We start from the raw sequence: 24,060 nt of genomic DNA, 5'->3' as shown, positions 1-24,060 counted from the left end.
AGTAGTATTATTGGTATGGGGCCTTCAGTTGTCAATAAATAGATATTGTCAATAAATTGAATAGACATTTGATTGTGTTATTGACAGACAAGCTAAGGAAGAAAAAGTGTGGGTCCTTTGGTTGAAAAACAACAGAAAACTCCACCCAATTTAAACAAACAGGAATCTGATGGAAGAATAACAGGAGCTCTGAGAACTGATGTGCAGCCTACCTAGACAACCAGGCTGGGAAGCTGGCAGGAGTTAGAGCAACTCCAGAGAGCATAGTGGCAGTGGTGGCAGGATAACGTAGAGACAGAAATGCCATGACCGGATGGCTCCCACGCTGCAATGGGTGGACCCCAAGCTATTGCTGTTTGATACTCTCTTAGCTGGGGTAGGGTAGGACTTCTGATCAGAGTCCCTCCAGACTTAAGAAAGAAAAGTGCATCCTGGATGGCTGGAAAACAATATATTTTCACTGTAAGAAATTGGCTACTGGGGTCCAAGGAACTGGGGAAACACTGAGAACTTGCTACCAATCACATCATTGCATTAAAGACAATGAGATCTTGCAGTAAAGAAACCACTTTCACTTTCTTTTTTTTGATATATTTATTGATTATACTATTACAGTCGTCCCATTTCCACCCCTTCATTCAACTCCATCCTGCCCACCCCATCCCTCCCACATTCCCCCTCCTATAGTTCATGTCCATGGGTCATACTTATAAGTTCTTTGGCTTCTACATTTCCTACACTATTCTTACCCTCCCCTTGTCTATTTTCCACCTATCATTTATGCTATTTATTCTCTGTACCTTTCCCTCCTCTCTCCCCCTCCCAACCCCCTATTGATAACCCTCCATGTGATCTCCATTTCTGTGGTTCTGTTTCTGTTCCAGTTGTTTGCTTATTTTTCTTTTGTTTTGTTTTTAGGTGTGTTTGTTAATAACTATGAGTTTGCTGTCATTTTTACTGTTCATATTTTTATCTTCTTTTTCTTAGATAAGTCCCTTTAACATTTCATATAATAATGGCTTGGTGATGATGAACTTCTTTAACTTGACCTTATCTGAGAAGCACTTTATCTGCCCTTCCATTCTAAATGATAGCTTTGCTGGATACAGTAATCTTGGATGTAGGCCCTTGCCTTTCATGACTTGGAATACTTCTTTCCAGCCCCTTCTTGCCTGTAAGGTCTCTGGAGAAATCAACTGACAGTCTTAGGGGAACCCCTTTGTAGGTAACTGTGTCCTTTTCTCTTGCTGCTTCTAAGATTCTCTCCTTCTGCTTAATCTTGGGTAATGTAATTATGATGTGTCTTGGTGTGTTCCTCCTTGGGTCCAGCTTCTTTGGGACTCTCTGAGCTTCCTGGACTTCCTGGAAGTCTATTTCCTTTGCCAGATTAGGGAAGTTCTCTTTCATTATTTGTTCAAATCAGTTTTCAATTTTTTGTTCTTCCTCTTCTCCTTCTGGTACCCCTATAATTCGGATGTTGGAACGTTTCAAGATGTCCAGGAGGTTTCTAAGCCTCTCCTCATTTTTCCGAATTCTTGTTTCTTCATTCTTTTCTTTTCTTAAACAACCATCCTGGAGTTTGGCTGAACATGGAACACTTTTTTTCAGCTTACCTCCTAAAACAATTTGAGAAGCATTTTGGAACATGCTAGTATTTGTAGCATTTTTTTCCCATCTGTCATCAGCTTGTCCATGGATGAAGATGTGAAAGCACAGCATAAATCCAGTGTTATCAAAGCTTTTACAAAATTTGCATTTTTAACAGCTCTGTGACAGAGCTGAAGTTGTCTCAAAATAGATTGGATTTTAACCTAAAACTACATTATAAAAGAGAGCTGTATCATAGATTCTTCTTCAACTCCAGAATAAACACCTGTCATAGCTGCCTTGTCCCATAGCAATTGAGAAGTTGTCATTCTTAATGTCAGTGTCATAGCTTTCTGTCACAAACCAGTAGTGACATTAAGAAGTCACTGAGCAGCTTTCTAATTACTGTGCTTCCAGAGAGGACAGATCATCATTAATTGTGCCAAAATCAAAATCACATTTGGCTGATAATCTCTAAATTTCAACTGCAAAATACAAAATAACTCTAGCTAACACCTCAATGTATTCAATTACCTGAAGGTACATTTTGTAGCTAATTCATCCTGTTCATCAGGAGCCACTGCCACTTAAAAGTAGTTATGCCATGGGAATATCTTTCAGTGTTAACATTTTTGATGTTTCTATTTTCCATCTCATTCTCTGGTACCAAATGCTGTTGTTGTTTATGCTGTTTTCAGTCTAACCAACTAGACATAATGGTTGCTTAGTAAATATTTACTGAGTAGAAAGTAGTCTCTACCCTCAAGACAGAATATTTTAATTGCACTACTAAATAGGTACAAGCAAAATGCAGAAGGAATTCTTAGTCATTATGAGATAAGACATATTTTAAAATAAATTAATTTTTTTCATGTATTAAATTAGCAGAGATGTAAAAAGAGGATAATACCTAGTACCAAAGAGAATATGGATAAATAACTTATGAGATTCAAGTGGATACAAACATTGTAGATGGCAAATTGTTAATATTTACATTTGGTTTTTTTAAAATATGCATGTCTTTTGGTACAGAAATTCTATGTCTAAGAATGTATTCTAGGTTTACCTCAGACAAAAGTGCAAAACGGTGATATCCAAAAGAAAGAGAGGGAGAGGAAGAGGATAAGGGGAGGAAGACAGGGAGGGGAGGCAACTAGGGAACTGGAGTGCATACTTTGGGAACCAATGGAATTATTAGGACACTAAGTGACCTGTTTTTTTTTTAAAGTTGATCTTTACACAGTGATGGCAAAGATATACCACTAAGTGGAAAATAAGCAAGTTGATGATCAATATGTATAATGTAATATAGTTTGTGTGAAAGTAGAGGAAGAGAGGGAAGGAAAGAGGGAGTTGTGGGTGTAATCGTGTGTTTTCCATTCTCCTGGTTTAGAAGGAAGGGGGTGAATCTCAGTATGACTTCATTCGGTCCCACATGCACACCAATGCTGGGACCCTCTCTGTCACACCACTACCAAGAACCCTCAGAGCCAGAGGCTTGGCAAATGCTGTAGGCCATCAACAGGGTCAGGATAGTCCCCTTTCAGGACACAGATGGGGTCCTCTCTTGCTGGTTGTGACACCAAGGGAAAGGAAAACTAACATACTCTCTAGCACAGGGAATAGTTGTATTAGGCTCAGTTGGATGAAGACTGGGTGACAGGCAGTGCTCATGGTGATGAAGGATGGTGTCTCTGGATGTCAGCTCTGCTCTTGTCCAAGGATTCTTCTTGGCCAGACCCCTTGTCAAATCTTCACTCGTGTTCCCATCGTCCCAACTCAGGGAAGCCTACCCAGATTCTCGGGCTAGGAAGTGTCACTCCTCATCATGTTCTTCCCCTTTCTGGGCACACAAGGCTCTGCTTTTCCTCTGAGGCCTAGCCTTTTGAAACACCTAAACTTAAGGAGCAAATCTAGTTTGTTTCCCAAGCTGTTGTCTCTAATGTCATCTCTCTTCTGAGGCAAATTTTATAAAATGCGTACTTGGTTGAATGGGGGTGAATAGGCCCAAGTACTAAAAAATATCAGAAACTGAAAGTGTACCCATTATTTCTAGAAATATCCTAGATAAAAAATGTTTATTCTCCTTGGGAAAGGGGGTGATATGGATCTTTCATCTTTCATTTTATACTTTACTCTTGGTAATTTTTATGAGGAACATGAATACAATTTATAATATTAAAATGCACTTATAAATAAAAAGTTTTACTTTTTAGAATGGACCTATAAAATGGGAATTATAATACTTTTAACTACATTACTGAAAAATAGTAGGCTTCATCATCAGAAAAAACTAAACATTTTGGGAGTCCTGAAGTTAATCAGGCCACATTGGCAACTACATAACCGTACCTGCTTCTAAGTGTGGTGTGGGTGGAAGCTTAAAAATCAAACAAATGAAAACACGAGTCAATGGATCCCATGCTTCCAACACTTGGTCAACATAGACTCAAGATTTCTACCTTCCTCTCTGTTTCCATTTTCTTTCCTGATCCTCTTAGACATACTGACAAACTAGTTACAATATTTTGGTCAGAGTCTCCTTTATCAGTTACAGTTCTTCTGCCCCTGTTTTAAACAGCAAAAGCTGATTCTGGATCACTTCAGCAACAATGTACCTTATTGATAGGATACTGGTGGCTCAGAGAATCAAAGAACTGGGAGGGTAAACCTGAAGAGCCAAGCTTTGAGAAGGACCAGGAACCAAATAAAATCACTTCATCCAAGATTCAAATTCCCTGGAGAGTCTAACTGGCCCTGTCTAGGTTCTGAGCTTATTACTCTGCTGGGGAAAGGTAGGGGTGGGTGGGGAACAAAGAGATCACATGGAAGGAAATGCAGAAGGAATATTTCCCAAAAGGAGCAGCGAAGCTCTCTTACCTCAGTAAGGGGCTAGGGATGCAGCACAGGCAAAAACAATAGCTGGTCATCGCTTCCATCTTTTAAAGGGAGAATTAACTGAAGCATTTTATTACCATTTCCTTTTATTATCTCCTCTCCTGCTTTATTACTGCTTCAAAACACATTTCAGGTGGAACCAAAATTATTTTATTATAAATAATGAAAGTTCTTCTCAATGATAAAAATTATCTTCAAATTGATAAGTAATCCACTAAATATAAAGATATTTCAGGGATCTTGTTTAGAAAAATTCTCTCTTTTATGTCTAGGCCACCTATCACAGAATTCAAATTGAACACCTGATGATACATCAAAATCTTAGTTTCTAATCTTAGAACTCTGTGTGGGATCAATTTTCACAGAGAGTTCATCTCTATTTTACAACAGTATAACACAGATTAATGTACCTGACGCTTCTAAAATTCTAATTCCATGGTGATAATGTATAAATTTAACCATGCCATTAAGAAAAAAATTGTTAACTTCATTCATTAAAATCATTTTTTCATTCAAACTTAACTAATGTTTCCCAGGTCATATCAGCCTAAAGGTAAAATAGATAATATATATCTGTCAAAAACAAAACAAAAATTTCTCCAGCTTCACTCCAAGTTGTCTCAAAGGTGTTTTGCCAATGAGCTTTGTTGACTCACCCACCGCATCCTTGGTAACACAGGAGATGGTCCTTCGGTTGCAGGCACAGTAATTGCTCCCTCCATTGGTGCCTTGGAATTAGCTCATTCCCTTTTTACTTACCTTTAAGAAAAATAGCTCCTTTTTCCCAGACCAGTGGTTCTAAGAAAAAGCAATCTTGCCTCCCAGGGGACACAATGTCCAGAGATACTGTTTTTCATGACTGGAGATGAGGATGCTACTGACATCTAGAAGGTAGGTCCAGGGATATGGCCAGAACATTCTGTAATACACAGGACCGCCCTCTGCACCACAGGGAATATCTGGCCCCAAATGTCAATAGTGGCATATTTGTGGTGGCATGTTGAGATCTCTTTCATAAGTAAACTTGGAATCATATATACATAGTGCTTTTAAGATTACAGAATGTTATTAATGCTACCTCTCACTACTCACAGCTCTATGAGTATTATCCATCCCATTTTTTTCTTCCTGAGTGAATACTCAGAAGTTCACCAAAAAATTAATTGCAGAATTTGGGTGTGAAACCCAGGTTTCCATCTCCCAAGCTCAGTGCCTTTCCTTCTTCTGAGTGGGAGAAAGAATCACAAAGAAGACAGGCTAGGCCACTCCTTCCACCAAACTCCCAGGGTCCTTGGCATGCATACCTGTCACCCATTGTCATATTTTACTGAACTTTTTGTGCATAAGGTCCACTACCAGTCTGTGAGTTCTTCAACAGCATAGCCGTTGTGTCACTCAAGTTTTTGTCTTACCTTTCTGTACCTTTTACCAGCCCAAGCACAGGTATTAGGAAAATACTCAGTAAATTTGTTAGGTGATAAGTGGACAGATGAATAGATGGGTATGAGTTAAGAAGCAGTGAAATGCAAAACAGCTCTAGGCAGTATTGTAATGGAGTTATACATGTCAATAGAGGAATACTGAGAAATACCTTTAGTAAAGTGGAGTGGGGCAAAATTGTGACTGCCAGTCCAAGGTGTTTGTCCTTACTTAGAAGGCACAGGTGATGTTCATTCCTTTTCTTTAGGAAGGTTGACCTTTCCAATGGTTTGGAGGAAGGGTTATTGTAATTCTCTAGGATTGGGTGCTAGGAACATGGCACACAGTGAAGAAATGCAAAGGAGAGGACAGTGTTGGGGCCATGACCAGCTCACTTTCCTCATGAGGGGTATGATGCAGGGTGTCCGGGCTGGGTACCCGCTAAATAAGCGGTGGTGCAGGTAGTCAAACAAATCAGTGTATGTGGGAAAGACACATTTCAGATGCCAGCAGAACCAAGTGCAAGACAAAGGGCCACAGGTAGAATCACAGTTTCGTTTTCAGAGCCAAGAATTTGGAGCCCACAGGATAAAGAGCCAAAGGCAAGGTGGTCCTTAGCAAGTACAGGGGACCTTGGTAATGCTTAATAATGCTACCCCTTTGTATTAAATAGTTTCTCATTGCTGCATAACAAATGACCACAAATATAGAGGCTTGAAGGAAAACAAAGTTTTCATATTACAGTTCTAGAGGTTGGAAGTCCCGCAGGGGCCTCACTGGCCTAAACTAAAGATGTCGGCAAAGCTGAGTTCTCTTCCAGGGGTGCTAGGGGGGAGTCTGTTTCCTTGCCTCTCTGCCAGATTCTAGATGAAGTCCACATTCCTCTGCTCATGGGCTCTTCCACTGTCTTTAAATCTGGGAACAGTAGTCCAAATCCTTTTCATACTGCCATCTCCCTGGCTCAAGCTCTGTCAAAATCACCACTTTCTCTCAGAATTCTTTTTCCAATCACAAACAGTTAATTCTTATGTCCTAAAAGTAAACAATTATTCATCAAAATAAAGCTCACCTAAGTCCCCTTACCCACCTATCCAGAACGTGCTGTGCTGGAGCCAGCTTGCACCACTTGCAGAAATTGTTACATTTTCAGGAAGTTGGCAACATCAGGTTGACATCAGCCAAGGTAAACTACTTACACCATGGAGTGAACGAACACTAAAAATCAGAGTCAGCCCCTCCCCGCCGCCCCGGAGATCCATGTATTACACATTTGCTACACCACTGGGTATGTATAAACTTAAAAGTGAGCACTAGTAACAGTCAGGCTGGGACCCACATTACATTTCAAAGATGGTGACTAGCTACTACAATTAGTCTGAGTCTCCCAGACAAATCCCAAGACCAAATAGCTCACAATTTTGTCTAATTAGCCTCTGCTATCCAGTAGATATGCAGGATTCAGTTTAGTTGCTGGGGTATTGCCAAGGCTAATTGGAATTATGATTTACCTAAACAGAGCAGGCATGTCAGGAAGACCACATGTCATTGATAATGCTTCCTAATCTTAGCAAGATAACAGATAGCCACAAATTCATACTTGACCAGGGCTCAAGCACTTCAGAGCTGGTCCGGGAAGTGAGGAATTGGCAGGAACAGATAGCAACAGCACACTGATACCATGTTGCATTCTTATTCTTCCAGTCAACAAAAATTTTTGAAAAAAAATTTGAGTTTCTGCTAAGAATACAGAATACCACAGTAAAAATGAAAGTATGGCTTCTGCTCTCGCAGGGCTCACAAGCCACCTTGGTGGGAGGGGTGTGTGTGTGTGTGTGTGTGTGTGTGCGCGCGCGCGGGTGCAAGTGGTGGAGAAAAGAGAAAACACACACAAACAGGCAATTTTTAGTGAGCAATGCAGGGTGACTGGTTCATGGAGGTAGTTAGGAGGTCACCTCACTGAGATTTCCTGGATCAGGCAAGAAGTCCTGGATGAAGTGTCATATACCCTGAGTCCAAAAATACTACTAAAAATGGCTAATATTTATGGAGTATGTTCCATGGTTTAATCTATGTCCTAAACACTTAAACATAATTTATTTCATTTAGTCCTTCTGACATCCATGAGGTAGGCATAATTATTGTCCCCATTTTACAAATGAGGAAACTAAAGTACAGCTAAGTTAAATAAACTTCGCCGAGGTCTCACAGTGAGAGGTAGAGGTGGGAGGGGAGCTAGCCACTTTAAGGGATAGCAGAGAGAAGAGTGTTCCAGTAAAGTGAACAGTGTATGAAAATCACAGTGGGCTCCAGGAAGGGAAGACTATTTGACTAAAGTTCAAGTGGAGGGTGATGAAATATGCATGCTATGGAGAATTCCCTAGACTGGATTGTGGAAGACCTGGTAAGTGGGGTTTATTTGTTCTGTTGTTAACCAGGGTCACGAGCAAGTGAGCTTATTTTTAAGGAGTGACTGCAGCAACTGTGTGAAAGCAGAGGGAGGAGAGCCCATGAGGAGGGTGTGGTCCCAGGGGGAGATGAGAGGGACTGAACATGGCTGAAGCAGGGGGCGCAGGGAGGGTAAGAGTTGAAGATGCTGCCCAAGTTTCTGACTTGGCCCCCTGGAAAGATAGTAATGTCCACCACTGAGATGGGGGTCCAGGACAAAGAGCAGGTTTGTGAGGAAAGATGAGTTCAGGTTCAGAATGGTACGTCCGAAAGGCCTGTGGACAGATAGGAGAGGGTGTCTAGGAAGCAGGTGGCTCTCTGGGTTTGGCACTATGGAGGCGGGAGTAACATTTGAGAATCATCAAAACAAGGATGGAAATTGAAGTGAGCAAAGAGATGAGATTACCCAGGAAGAAAGTATAGAGTGAAGAGAGCTAAAAGCTTAGGACAAAGTACTGAGGAAATCCATATTTAAGAAGCAGAAGAAGGGGTGGGCACCACAAGGAAACAAAGGAAAAAACAGACAACTATTTGGAAAGAGAGCATCTTGAAAAGGAGGACATGGCCCACAGTATCAAATGCTGCAGGGGTCAAGTAAGATGAGCAGAGAAAAACGTTTGTTGGGTTTAGCAGTTCGGGGCTTTGTGGTGTGCCTGGCAGTAGTTTCAGTGAAGTGGTAGAGACAGAAGCCTGTTGGTGTGGGGAGAGGTGTGAATGAGAGGCATGGAAGTGGAAATAGGAAATGTAAACCACTCTTTCAAGAAATTTGACTTTGACAGGAGAAGAGATACAGGGCAGAAAGCGGGGAGATGGTGTTGAGATGGTTTATATGTTTGTTTTCAAATTGGAAAAGTCTTGACCACATTTAAATGCTGGTAGAAAAGACATTGGAGTAAGAGAGCTCAGAGAATAGACAATTGACAGCGAATCATTACAGATAAAGAGAGCTAAGACCAGCAAGAAAAAGGGAAAAGGTTGAAAGTACTTGAGAGGGTCGAGGTCCCCGAGGAAGTGGGAAGGGTCAGGCAGCAGGACTGGTGGGTGGGAATCTTCAAAAACATTTTTTCTTCACAAGGTACACCAAGATCATCTATCAGCAAGGTGGGAGACGTCAGCAACCCCACTGTTTCTGGGGGTGTACGCTTGTGTAGAGATGCTGCTTCTGCTCAAAAGGCAAGAACATCAGTCCGGCAGGTGTATGGGATTCATGAACCATGTCTGTATATTTCCTCATGGCAGGAAAGCCCTGCACCCTTGACTGGCAACACCCTCTTCTGGGAGGCACAGCTGATGGAACAAGGCCAGCAATACCATAAAGCAGAGATTTTCAACCAGGGGGCTTAGGACTTAGTGCTGACATTTCAGAATGAATAAGAGGTTTTGCAAACACCATAGAAATTCCCTTCTGCGTCCTCTTTCCCCTGCAGAACACCACCAGGAATAAAGAAAGATGAGGCTAATAGTAATCCATTTTCACACATCTCTCTCTCAAAGATGATTTTTTGCAGTCAGAGAAAAGGTAATGGAATAAAATTTTATATCACAACACTACAAAAAACCCTCAGAATAAAAGGACACCTGGTGCCAGTCATTGCTGCACTAAACCCTTCACCCATGTGGTATAACATTGGTGGAAGATGTTGGATGCAGTTGGTGTCATCTCACAGGATACTGGAGCAACAGTGGCGTTGATCGTTGGTCATTTGTGAGTGCAGTATTGGTGGCTCTGCCTGCCACTCTGCCATCTCCCATGTAAGGGCTGGAAGCTGGCCATCGTCACTCTATAGGGTGCAGGCACAGCTTCTCCATCACCCATTTCTTTCTGCTTGCAAAGGACCCAGTAGAGACGTCCACAGCAGAAGCTCCACATATCTCTGACCTGCCTTGCAGAGAAGCAATGCTGGCCCAGCAGCTGAGGCTCTCTTAGTTAGAGGCTTTCCTAAGCTTTGCAGAGTGCCAAAGACAGAGGAATGTTCAGAGATGAGCATCAAGTGGGAATGAATCTAAGTCAGCGAATCATGGAAAGTGCCCCATTGAATTACAAATCTAGAATTATAAATTCCAGAAATCCAGAGGAGAAGTGGTTATCAAAAGCCAGCAATGAAGGTCAAGTATTTGAAAGATGGCTGATGAGAGCAGGAGGTAATGCCTCCAATGAGTAAGCAGCTGAATACTGGATAGTAGTGCTCTTCTTGGGGGAGAATGATTCTACTTGTTTCCCACGGTGAAGTATGGAAGAAGAAAAGGGGATGATGCCAACAGACTTGACGTATCACTGGGTTGTTTTATAGCAGAGGTCCATACAACAACAAGAGCCACAGCAAAACAACACGCCAGCTTTCCTAACATTTGCTCCAGTGCCCAAAGAATGAGTTTGAGCACAGGACTCAGACTTAAGGCTAAACTGAGGCATCCCATCCTAGGTCTCCTCCCCTGAATTTGCCTATTTGACTCCCAAGCTCTAAGTGTAAGATTTCACCAATAACTGAAGTAAAGCCCACACTGAAGCACAAGCAGTTGGACCTGAATCATTGATGTCAGAGAGACCCTGATAACTGCCTCACCCCATATGCCCTGTGCAATGGACTGTTAAGCATTAGGCTTAGGCCCAGAAGCGGCAGTGCCTGCAAGGAGCTTTGAGCTCCATTGTTAACACTGTCATATGAGTGAATGCATGCTGGAGGGGAATTAGCCAGCTGCCTCTGGCTGGGGAGGTAGACCTGACTAAGCAGCCCAAGCCTGCCTGCTCCAGGAGGAAGACCAGGACTCTTGGCAGGTCTGTTTTCAGGATGGCAGCTAGAACTACAAGGGAAAGAAGAAGGTCCAGGCCTGGATCCTGTCTTTAAGGCCTAATAACTTCACCCAAAAGGATGTGGCCTAAAGAATGTCTATCAGATTATATCAGTTGTTCGTCCTGCTTTGGGTGAGAGCTAACAATGGGGTGGAAAAAGAGGTTCATTTTCCCTGCCACAGGTAAGGAGCAGAATCAGGTCCACTTTTGCTATAAGAACGAAAATGGGAGCTGATTTGAGCAAATAAATCATTTATTTAGACATAAACAAAAATTTCTTAACTATAATAATGTATGATGGGTTGAATTGGGTCCCCCCAAATTCCTATGTTAAATTCCTAGCTCACAGTACCTCAGGATGTGACCTTATTTGGAAATAGGGTTGCTGCAGATGTAATTAGTTAATATGAGTTCACACCGTAGTAGGGTGGGCTTCCAATTCAACATGACTGCTATTCTTATCAAAAGGGGAAACCTGCACATATATATGCACACAGGGGGAGATGGGGTGCTTCTACCAGCTATGGAACACCAAAGATTGCTAGCACACCACCAGAAACTAGGCGAGAGGCCTAGAGCAGATGTTCTCTTGCAGCCTCAGAAAGAAGCAATCCTGCCAACACCTTGACCTCAGACTTTGAGCCTCCAGAAGTGTAAGACAATACATTTCCATTGTTTAAGCCAGCTTTTGCACTTCGTTGTGGCAGCCCTAGCAAACTAATCCAGAATGTCAATGCACTAATTGTACAATTTTTAAAAATATTTAAAATAGAGTTGTGTTTTATTTTCTATTATAGAATTAACTATATTCACTTTATAACACATATGCACATAGAATTAACCATATATAATGTATAAATAACGGTAATTTTAGTAAATAATAGTATTTTAAATAAAATAAGCAGTTATGTATCTAGGATAGCATCTGCTTGAGAATGAAAGCTTGAGTCCCTTCTAGCTTCACGTCTCTACTTTTATCAAAAAACCGTGTGCCAAGTCTAACTGCTTCATGGTAATCCAGATTGAAGTCATATTCCCATTAATATTGAGGATTTACCTAAAAGGTTTAAGGGATTACATGCGAAAATGCAGCAAAGATTGAGGAATAAATCAGTAACTTCCATAAGATATAATTGATTTTTAAAGTAAACAAAAAATTGCAAACTTGTACTCCATTGTTTGCAACAAGCATTTATTGAGCATGAACTGTTTGCCAATCAGCATGTGAAGTACTGTAGATACGTGGAGGCGAGTGATCCCAATACTGGTGCAGGGGTCTTACTGTAGTTGGGAAGCCAGGGCAAAAGTCACAACAATAAACCCCACAAGTCAGCATACTCACACAAAATGCTGTAGAAACTGTTGCTTTTCTAAAGTACTGTTGATATTTTCTGTCATAAATGAGGGAGCCAATCTTCACTCTATCATATAAATGCCTCCTTATATATTCTCCTTTGAGTAACCTTTCTGACTTAGCCATGGAAAGAGAAAAATTTATTTGTTGCACTATCTTCTATTGGAATGCTTCTCTTTCTTTCCCCTAGGACCAGGCTTACTAAAAACAGGGAGGTCCTAGGTTTAGGTCTCCTCAGGTGCCACTCCCCAGTTGCAAAGAAGGGAGACTCTAAGGAAGGGGTGTGCTGTGGGTGCAGGAACCTGGTGCCGCTCCCCACTCCCCAAGTGAGAGGTGGTTGTCACTGGGTCCACGGAAAGTGCTGTCTTACAACAGAGTCGCAGTAACTGGTTACTGGGCTCCCTTCCATGACTGGCTGCTTGAGCTTTGTTTCTGAATCCTGTGCACATGTCTCTAGCCCTGCTCCTGCCACTGGTCCTCTCCCATGTGTCACATGTATGGAAGAGTGCAACGTCCTCTAAGTCTTTGAAAGATTTACCATACATTTTCTTAATTATACAATCCCAGGAGGACAGTGCCGTTGACATTCTATTTCTTTTTTCTTTAATTTTAATTTTTTATTGTTATTCAATTACAGTTGTGTGCCTTTTCTCCCCATCCCGACATTCTATTTCTAACTTTTAATGTGCCCAAATCACAATCCCAGTTCTGCATACGAAAGGCCCAGCACTTCCAATCTCTCCTGAATGTAATGTGCTGATGTCTTGACAATAACTCTACTTTCCTTTTCTGGTTACTCTCAAACGCTGGACTGAAAATGATTCTATGCAATAAGAAAGAACACTGGATGGCGAATCAGCATACCTAGATTCTAGTTCGGAACCGGCCTCTAACCACCTGTAGAATCTCAGTTAAGTCACCCCTCTGTCCTGATTTGGTTTCTTCTCAGCGTGTTTATTATGGAGCTAGGAGATAGGGCTGCCTTAGCTCCAGAGCAACCCAGAACAGGGAGAGTAGTGTAGCAATAGATTTGCTATTTTTAAAACCATGAGATAAGCTGGTTGGCAAAGCATAGGGCAGAACGAAAATCAAGACAAGGGTGTTTGATTTTTCTACAAAGCACTTATGAGCATCTATCAATTTTTATGCATACTTGTATATTTTATTATTATCTTCACCTACCAGAACGTAAGCTCCATGAGGGCAGGGATGTTTATCTTTTTGATCAGTACTGGACCTCCATTGGCTAGTATAATGCCTGGCACATAGTAAACCATCAATACATGTTTATTAATGGGATTAATGAATTCAAATACATAAGGCAGGGCTCTCCTTCCCTCTTTGAAGCCATGGATTCTAAAGGCACATGACAAGTCTCAATCTCGAGTAGGCAGAATTCATTCCACTCAGACATTTGAGGCTATACACCTGTCCCCCTTGCCCAGGACAGTCCATTATATTAGTCTGTCCTACTGGCTGAAACTCCATTATTAGAAACTTATTCCTTGATTCAAAGTCTCTTGTCCACCAGGGATAGAGTTTTCATTACTAGTAGCTAAGGATGAGTAATCAGATGCTTGCCTCTATAACTGCCCCCAAGTAGCAAGTTTCTGGGAAGCTTTTGGCACCTGGAGAGCAGGAGACACTTCCAGGTGGCAGGGCTGGCCAAGGTGTCGATGGCAGACCACACAGGATGCTCAACACTTGGAGACTGTACAGGTTGAGGCAAGGGAAGGAGTGGTCAGAGCAGTCTGAGAGGGGACGTGAAACTGCAGGAAATTAGCCTGGTTCTTGTCATTTTCTTTCATCCTACTAGCTCTATCAAGGCTACTCTTTCAGAAAAAAATTGATAAAGTCAATCTGTGAGCATCAAGAAACTTAACAAGTAATGAATAAAAGTACTGGGAATTCACAGGATGTTAAAGCCACTGTTTAGTTTGAAGATGTTCCTAGGATCTGCGAGAGGTGGGAAGAAGTTTAAAGAGAAACTCTTCACAAATCATAAACCCCAGGCTGTTGTGAATGCCCTGTTTATTAATGTGTGGATACTATCTTTCCTTGGTTTTGTGTCTTTTGTGAAAACTCCATCACTCCATCCTGCTTTTCACAAGCAAGACTTGAGGATGCCTAGAAAACATTAGAATAGTAAAGTGGCAACCTTTTTTCTTAAAACCAACAGTCAAAAGACATAGGATCCAATGCAGCTAAACCTCTACTTGGCCACGTCGTACTGGGCAGGACAGTGAAGACCTCTTATATTTGTTTGCTATGGTTGTTGTACCACATTCCAACAGACTTGGTGGCTTAAAATGACACAGATCTGTTTTCTCACCACTGAAGAGGTCAGAAGTCTGAAATCAGTTTAACTGGGCCAAAAGTGAGGCATCTTCAGGGCCATGTTCCACCTGGAGTCTCGAGGAGAGAATCTGTTTCCTTGCCTTTTCCATCATTCCTTGACTCATGGCCTCTTCCTCCATCTTTAAAGCCAGCAAGGTAGCATCTTGCTTCAGGGATCACATTGCCTTTTTCGGTGTCGGATCTTCCTCTGCCTCCCTGGTAAAGAAACTTGTGACTGCATTTAGGGTCCACCTGGACAACCTCATCTTCAGAGCCTTAGCATACTCACACGTGCTAATTGTCTTTTGCCTTATGAGGCACTTCCACAGACCTGGATGTCTTTGGTGCCAGTATTCAGCCTACTACTTCTCTAGATCTTAGTTGTCTTATGTGTCAAACTTAGGAATTTTGCTGTATGATCTACTATTCATGAGTGTATGAGTCTTTTTTCTCTTCTATCACTTCTGCGTTAGAAGATAAAAAATTAGTCACTTCTATGCAAAGTAGAGCTACTAATTGTACATCTTGGGCACTAAGTAGAACCCTGATTGGGTGGGTAGAGGCAGGGGACTGGCAAGGGAGAAGGAATGGGATGTTCCTATTCATATGAATAATATTTCACTTGTCATCTGGCTCAACCAACCTATTAAAAACGAAAATGGCTTTGTAGCAGGAAGTGATACATAAATGAGGTGGGTGAGTTCACTTTTGGCACCTTGAGATTACAGAGTCACTCTTCTGATGAACAGCAAACTCTCCAGCCTTTTAGAGGGAGGGAAGCCAGTGAGGGGGCAGCCTGTGGGCAGTGAAGTGTGCAGAGAGGGTGAGACACCATTTCGACAGCTTCTTGTGCATGAAGTGTTTAACCACCATGTTATGACTTATTGCTTGAGTTCACTGAAAACAAATAACAAATTACCAAATATAAACCTATCCAAAAGTCTGTAAGTTTTCTCATTTACAGCTCTTTTAAAAAGACTACCATTATTATGGTTATATATATTTTTAAAGATTTTATTTATTTATTTTCAGAAAGAGAGGAAGTGAGTGAGAAAGAGAGGGAGACAACCATCAACGTGTGGTTGCCTCTTGTGCACCCCCAACTGGGGACCTGGCCTGCAACCCAGGCATGTACCCTGACTGGGAATCAAACTGGTGACCCTGTTATTCACAGGTTGGTGCTCAGTCCACTGAGCCACACCAGCCAGGGCTATTACAGTTATATTTTAAAAGAGAAATCCTGCCTTTGTAAGAAGCCCTTAGAATGATAAATATGTACAAGCTTTGCTTCAAAATAACTGGGGAAAGTGGGAAAATGGGAAGGTACAGTATATAGAAAAATTAGATATTCCCATGAATCGATAATGAATGATACCAGGTAAAGGGTACATGGTGATGTATTATACTAAACTCTGTACATTTCAATGTGTTTGAAATTTTCATAATCAAAAGTTATTTTAAAAAGGGCTGCCACTAGTTTTCTAACAAAGTTACATTGCTAAAAATTTAAAAAATCTTTCTTACTTGCACAAATGTTTATTTCTTACAGAAAACATATTCAGATTCCTTATCAAAATAAAGCTAGCTAGGTAATAAATTATTTGCTTTCGACAAAAACAGAACCCCCATATGCAGGTTTACTAAATCACACTGCTGAGATCTGTGGACAGAACTGGTATTTTTAGCTTTCGCTAGAAACATAAATGTTCCCGAGCCTGTGGCCATGGGTCAGGAACATATGTCCACAGGATCACACTGAAATATTCTGAACTTCTATTTAATCACAGCCCTTAAAAAGCTAGCTACACCAAGTCACATGGCATTAAAATGGATGACTACATTTCACGCTCCAGCCTCTGACTCCAAATTCCTCTATGTCAGTTGTTGCTTAAGTGGAAGACATCTCTAAACAGTGTCCCTGCAAAGAGCTCTTATTAAATAGATGTCCACAAGAAAATTAGACAAAAAATCTTACCTCCCACACAGACAACAGTAACAGCCTCTTACCTGGTCTCTCTCTCTCTTCTAAACCATCCTTTATGCCGCTGCCAGTCATTTTTCTAAAACAGATCGATGACTCTTTACCTTCCATTCAACAGAACCTCTCACACAGAGAAAAATGACCAAACTGTATTTTATTATTTAAAGACCTTTCCCATTCTCCTTGTCTTTTTCTTCCTAACCGCCTCCCCACCATGCCTCTCTCTCTCAAAAAATTCCTGATGGCATGTTTTTTTATTCTTGTAACTGGTTGTAAATCTTACTAGTTCCCTTTATTTATTTGAGTTAAACAAAATCACTGACATGTGTTTTTATATTTGCATGAGGCATGATTTTTCCCTTTTCAGTGGCAAAATCTTCTGTAACCTCACGTGTACTTTTCTGGAGTCCTTCTGAACTTCTGCTTCATAGTTCCTGCTTTTCTAATTTTTTGAAATTAACGTTAATTCTTGAGTACTTGCTTGTTCTTTATGAGTTCTCACGTTGTGTTTCTTGCCAAATTGTGAGGAGTACCTTCTGTAGCTAGGGCCAAGATAAAGAATTATTGTACTAATGAAATTGCTACGGACAGAACAAAATTACCTCACTGGAATTGAACCAAAGCCATGACAAAATGCTCCTTACTGCCCTAAAAAGCAAGACTGTGGGGATGTGGAAGGGCAGACACAGTAGGAAAGCTATGTGATGAGGGAAAAGTGAAGAGAAGGAAGGAGACAGGGAACCAAGCGACACACGGGAGTGGAGAGCAAAGGATGTGGCAGCCCAGTACGTGACTGTGTTGGAAATGTGGCTCTGTTTGGGGGGCAGCGTTAGCCCCCGACATCAGAGTGACCATACATGCCACTCTATACACAGATCTGTCCTGCCACTATTACACTTACGGGTTTATTGACCTACTCTTGTGTCAGTATTACCCAGTAAGGATATACACTGTGCTCTGACATCTTCTGTCCTCCATCATTGCTGTTTTTCAAAAATTAATTGCCTGGTTTTTTAATCCTCACCTGAGGAAATATTTATTGAATTTTAGAGAGAAAGGAAGGGAGAGAGGGAAAGAGATGTGAAAGGGAAACATCACTCGGTCGGTTGCCTCCTGTATGAGCCCTAATCAGGGTTCCAACCTGCAGCTCTTGGTGTACAGGATGACGTTCCAACCAACTGAGCCATCTGACCAGGGCTTGGTTGCTTAATTTTTCAGATTTCCTCTTCCAGATAAACATAGTATCAGTTTTCATGTGTTGCTTCACAATTTCAGTCAAAAGTATGTTAAATTTGTAGATTAATTTGTGGAAGAATGGACATTTTTCAAGAAATCTAGTATATCTAGCCATGTGTTCCTTTCATATTTTCATAAGTTTTGTGGTTTACTTAATTTGGGCTTTGCACAGTTTTGGAAGTTTATTCCAAGAGGCATAATAGTTTTTGTGGCCATCAACAATGAGATTTCTTGGCCACACTGAATTCTTTTATAAGATCTAATAGCTTTTAAAAAAACCTTTTTGTTATTCAAGTACAGTTCTCTGCCTTTTCCCCGCACCTCAGCCCAACTCCCAGCCCTCCTCCCTCCCATTTCCACCCCCCCACCTTTATTGTCCATGTGTCCTTTATAATTGTTCCTACAAACCCTTCACCCTTTTCCCCTGAAATTCCCTCCCCTCTCCCCTCTGGTCACTATCAGCCTGTTCTCAATTGCAGTGTCTTTGGTTATATTTTGCTTGTGTCCTGTTTAAGGTGAGATCACATGGTATTTGTCTAATAGCTTTCTGAGTGACCCTCTCGAATATTCTAGGAAGACAGAGGTACTGAATTTGCAAAAGAACAAATCATTCTTACCCCCTTTTCCTGTTCTTTACTAGCTAGGGCCTTCGGCAAAACGTTGAATAGGGCCAATAGTGGAGGGCACTGACTTTACTGGGGTTGCTTCTAGTATTTCACATTTAATTTGATATTCCCTATCATTTTTAATATGTACTCTTTATCAAGAAAATAAAGTTGTGTTCTATTCTTAGATAAATTTATTAGTAATGGGTGCTGAATTTAACCAAATATATTGAGTGAATAAGTTTAAGTGATTGTGCAGTATTGACTGGGCTGTGTGCATTTCTGGAGCTCAGGAACTCTTCCAGGCGCATGTGGGTGTTGGAAAAATTCAGTCCCTTGTGCTTATGAGATTGAGATGCCTGTTTTTTTCTGGCTGTCACTTGGAGGCTGCTTTTATCTCCTAAAGGCCCCTGAGTTTCCTTGCCATGTGGCTTCTTTGCAGGCTCTCGGAGAGCCCCTTCATTCAGACCAACAGGACAATGTCGCTCCTGTCTCCCAGATGGGGTATTGTCTAACATAAACAATCATGAGACCGACCGTATTCTAGCCCACATTCTATTCGGTGCTATATGTATGCCCTATTCTATTCGATTCGATTCAACTCAATTGCGTTCACATCTGCCACACTCTATTTGTTAGAAATCAGTCACTCACAGAGCGGAGATATATATTAAAGTTGTACACATTTTCTCTCAATTAAAATAAATTCTTTGTATTTGTGATTGCATTTTTTTAGAAAAAAATTCGAAGGGGTTTTATTTGTGCCTTATTTTTACTTGAATTTGTCAGATAGTATATTTTAAAAGAACTGGGCTCTTTTTTCTACATAATTAATTTCTGATTTATCACTCAGTCCTTTAAATTTTTTGATATTATTTTTCTTGTGTTTTGACTTAAATGCTTAGCTCATTTATTTACCTTCAATCTTTGTAGTGTTGTAACCCATGTTATTTAGTAGAAACACACATTTTCTTCCAATAATGCTTTGACTCATTACACATGTTTTGATAACTATTTCTTTCAATGTTTATCTTTCAATGTTTATTTCTACTTTATACAAGGAGAACAGGAAGAGAAGGAACTGCAGGCGAGGAGATGCGAGAGGAGCCTCCTTGCCATGTTAAGGGCTACAGTCCTTTCTACTTCTGAATCTATTTTGTTGTTCCTTTCTTTCCTTCTCTTTAATTTTCTTTTTTTCAGTGACCTGTGCCCCTACTTTCCTTTTCTCTCCCCCACTTTTCAGACAGCTACCTTCTTCCAGTCTGAGAGTTCAGAGAACTGATAAGCTCTTCCACAAATTACTTGCCTTCCCCAGGAGCACCTGCCTTTTAAAAGTGGGTACAGGCAGAGGAAAGAAAACCCTCAACACAGTGAAAGATATGAGTGGATGATTGTAAAATTCTAAAGCCAGAGGGAAAAAATGGAGTAAGAAGGAGAGTAAGAAAAATGGTGGACTTTTGGTGTCTCTGAGGTGCCATAATTAGGGAAACTGGTCGTGTTGCTTTGTATAGCCAACACAAGGAAGAGTCATCCTCTCGCGCACTGGGGCTTCTCAGATCCAGGTGCTCCAGAGAAGATGAGAGGTTAGGGACACAAGAGTGCCTCCCTGTGCAGTGCTGGTAAAGTAGTGTCAAATTGACTAGCGAGCTACTATGGCTCTTAGGCAAACCCTGAGAGAAAGACTGCTACTACCCAAACAAGATGGTTTTCTTCTTTCAACATTTAGGTAGTTTCATTGGAATATAAGCTCAGTGAAGCCCAGGATGAAAACTACTGGGCATTTTCCCCATCATTCTGTCTTTGACTTTTACTGCATGATCACAGTTACACTGGTAGATATGAATGTTCTGAAGATGATGACTGTGGTGAGGGGAACAACGGCTCCCTAAAGATGTTTGTTTCTTAATCCCCAGAATTTGCAGAAGGTACTTTGCAGATGTGATTACATTAAGGATCCTGAGATGGGGAGATTATTCTGGATTTATTCATTTTAGGTCCATGTAATTGTAAGAGTATCGTAGGGGAAAGAGGGAGACAGAAGAGTCACAGAGAAGAAGATAGGACAATGAGATTATGCAATTACTGGTTGCCAAGAACTACTGGAAGTCTCTAGAAGCCAAAAAAACAAAGCAAACAAAACAAAAACAAGGAATTTTCTCCTAGTTTCCAGGAGGAAGACAGCTCTGCTGACATATTGATTTTAGTCTCGTAAGACCCTCAGACTTTTTACCTCCAGAAGCATAAAATAATTTTGTTCTATTTTAAGGCACTCTGTTGTGGTAATTTGTTAGCACTGGTAGGAAACTCATACCATGGCAATAGCCACGAGTGTAGCAGCCACCCAGCAGGCACTGCTACTTGATAATTCTGATCTGTGAGACCCAGTGTTTCTCAGTATGCATACTGGATCTGCTCAAAACCTAGTATGTTTCCCCACCAAATATTCAAGGTTTAATAATCTACAGTAGTGCATCACTGTACATCACTATGGAACTGGCCCAGCTTGCGAACGTGGTAAATGACCGTGGTTGGACTCACTAATTCCCTGGCCCCTGAGCTGGAGTCCAGGCCCTGGGCAGGTTCTCGATGCCAGGATGAGTCATTCCTTTGCAAATGTGCCGAGCTGCCCACCAGCAGTTCAGATTTGGTCTGTGAAATCTCTGAGGGCTATCCCGGGCGACTTGAGTCACCAGTATCCTGGGTTTGGTGACTGCCATTTCTTTGGGGAATGCAGAATGTTGTCGAATTATATCCAAAAGAAGGGATGCACAAAAGTAACAGTCTAAGTAGGGAGAAAAAGATTGAGGAGCAGAGTGGAAAGCAAGGGAGGGGCTGGCTAGAAACCATTTCTGCTGCCAGTGTCAGGCAAAGACAGGTGGCATTTTGTGCTCCTGAGTTAATGATCGCCACCGAAATTCCAACCTTAGTGAGCCCAGCAATGCAATGTCACTAGGTGTGCCAGCACACAAACCAGCAAATAAAAGTCCAATTTTTAAATGTGCACACCGTTTTCTAAAATTAAATTTTTGAGGAACATGGGTCTTACTTTATGTTCAGATATTTAGTTCTTGTATCCCTTTTGTTTACCTGTAGACCAGTGCTTCAGAATGTTTGGTTCTTTTTCAAACTTCTCTCCGCTCCTCTGGAAAATGAAAGCATTGCAAATGTGAAACGTCATATTCTGAGCCAGATACCACACTAGACACTTTATTTTTTTTATTGATTTTAGAGAGAGAGAGGAGAGAAATATTGATTTGTTGTTCCACATATTCATGCATTCATTGGTTGATTTTTGTATGTGCCCTGACGAGAGATCGAACCCACAACCTTGGCGTATCAGGATGACACTCTAGCCATACCAGACATTTGAAATTTTTATACTGTGTGAATCCCATCAAAATTACTATTACTCTAATTTTAAGGTGAGGACTGTAGTTCACCAGAATTAGTGACTTTTAGCAAAGAGGCTAGTATTCAGGCAGAGAGAACTGTCTAGGGTCTGGACTGCTCAGGGGCCTTGCTTATCTTTGGGTTCATATGAGATTTACTTGACACTTACTTAGCTCCTATTGTGTGTGTCAGGCACTGTTCAATGTGACAGAGCAGTGAATAAAACGGACAAAAATTCCTTTTCTCATAGAATTTATATTCTGGTATATTGGCAAGATCCTGAGTTTATTTCATTTGTATCTTGATGTTTTCAGCAATACATACGCATCATAACAATGCACTGAGAGAGATGCTTAATTCTGAGCAGCATTCGAGTTGGCGACCTGACTTCAATACTTAACATAAGCCCAGGGGGAGTTGACTTCAGACTTCCTGTTAAATTACATGTTTTGACAAGCAGAGCTGGAGTTATGCAATCGTGGTTCAAATTTTAATTCCATAATGATTCTCAGAGGTGACAAGCAATTGTGCACTTCTGGTGGAGTCCCCCTGCCCTGCCTTCTCTTCTGTTCTTTGCAGGCGTGAGCAGCACCAGGCCAGGACTAGGCAGAGCGGCTGGCACAGGCTGAATGTCCCATAAATGTTGAATCCAAACTCTATCTTAATGTGGGAATTCAAGGAATTCTTTCATGTGGTGATCCCCACAGCAACTTACACCCCCACTTCCTGTAACTTCTGTCTAAAATTACTTTTTCAGGCTGCCAAAAATGTGGTATTGTAGATTTCCTTGAAAACAGTTTTGCACTTTTAACAGGCAATGAGTGGAATCGCTACAATAATTTTTGAAGCTCATGGACATAATGGGGCAGATGAAAATTTCTTGGCATCTGTGGAAATACAAATACCTGGGCTACAAAGCACACAGTAAGGAGCATGTTTGTCTCAAAGATGGAAATCTTGGAGTAGCCTGCCACCTTCAGGATAATTTACCAACTACCTCTCCTGGAGAACACTGGTTTTACCCTCTATAATCCAAAACCAATCCCAGTAAAAACTCTTCCCGATAATCAATGGTGGAAGCTAGGGTCTTTGTAGTACTTTTGCTATGATTAAATATATTTAATAATTGCATTAGTTTTCTTTAAGTAAAACTATGAGTTCTTTACTTTGATTCTTTTTTAAAAATAGTTATTATTATATCAATTCGGTTATCTTTACATGGACTCTTTTCTTGCTTGTACCCAATTTAAAAGCAAAACTAAGCAAAACCACAACCAACTTCATTTTGTTGATCAGATCTGGGAACACCAAAAACAGATCTTTGCAGCCACAGTCTGTGAAAAATATTGTAGCTTTGGACACCCTGCTACTACTTCCTGGTAGGTTCTTTTTGTAATGGATTAATGACAATATTTCTAAAGAATCTAAATAACATTAGCAACACAGTAATCTATTCAGAAATGGGGGGGCGGCAAAGAACACCACTTTTTTTTGTCTTATTGGCGTTCCTTTCATTAAGTTACACGGAGGTTTCCCTGACTTAAAAGGAAAAGAGTAAGGCAGGGAAAACGGGAATGGCGCGCTGATTCAGCACTTAACACAAATTAGTACCAAAATAAAAGTATGGGCAAATAGCACAAATTAGTATCAAAAATGAAGAGAAAAGGATGGGCAACATAAGTGATATGGATAAAATTAGGTTAGATGAGTTTTGACGAGGGATGTAGAAAATCAAGACAAAGAGTTGAGGGTGGCTCAGAAATGCATCAGGCAAGGGGACAGGAAAATAAAGGACATTTATAATAAAAGAGGACAGATTAAATATTCATCGAAAATGAATACACCCTCATTACGTTCCTTTCACAAAATCAGGAAAGGGCATTTTTCAAACCTTCCTTTATCCGGGTGTAATTACAGGTAGTTCCATTTTTATTGGCTCCTCTTTCGCTGTAGGGACCTTCGTAAGGACTTCAAGGTCAATTTCCTAACGACTTTCTCTACTCAGCCTGCAACTTTG

At 41.0% G+C, this 24,060-nt stretch overlaps 1 long non-coding RNA gene across 1 annotated transcript; it reads right to left on the bottom strand.

Annotated features, from left to right (window-relative positions):
• Positions 1 to 11,926: 11,926 nt before the first annotated feature.
• LOC128779504 (uncharacterized) lies at positions 11,927 to 24,031 on the bottom strand. Its single transcript, XR_008425479.2, has 4 exons — positions 23,935 to 24,031; positions 21,741 to 21,795; positions 16,839 to 16,891; positions 11,927 to 15,728 (listed from the first exon to the last, which is right to left on the bottom strand). It is a non-coding gene; the product is annotated as an uncharacterized lncRNA (long non-coding RNA).
• Positions 24,032 to 24,060: the final 29 nt, after the last annotated feature.

The sequence above is a fragment of the Desmodus rotundus genome, chromosome 11, assembly GCF_022682495.2.
Source record: "Desmodus rotundus isolate HL8 chromosome 11, HLdesRot8A.1, whole genome shotgun sequence".
Taxonomy (NCBI): Eukaryota; Metazoa; Chordata; class Mammalia; order Chiroptera; family Phyllostomidae; genus Desmodus; species Desmodus rotundus.
Note: the sequence above shows the minus strand (reverse complement) of the source record. Positions and strands in the feature narration are given on the sequence as shown.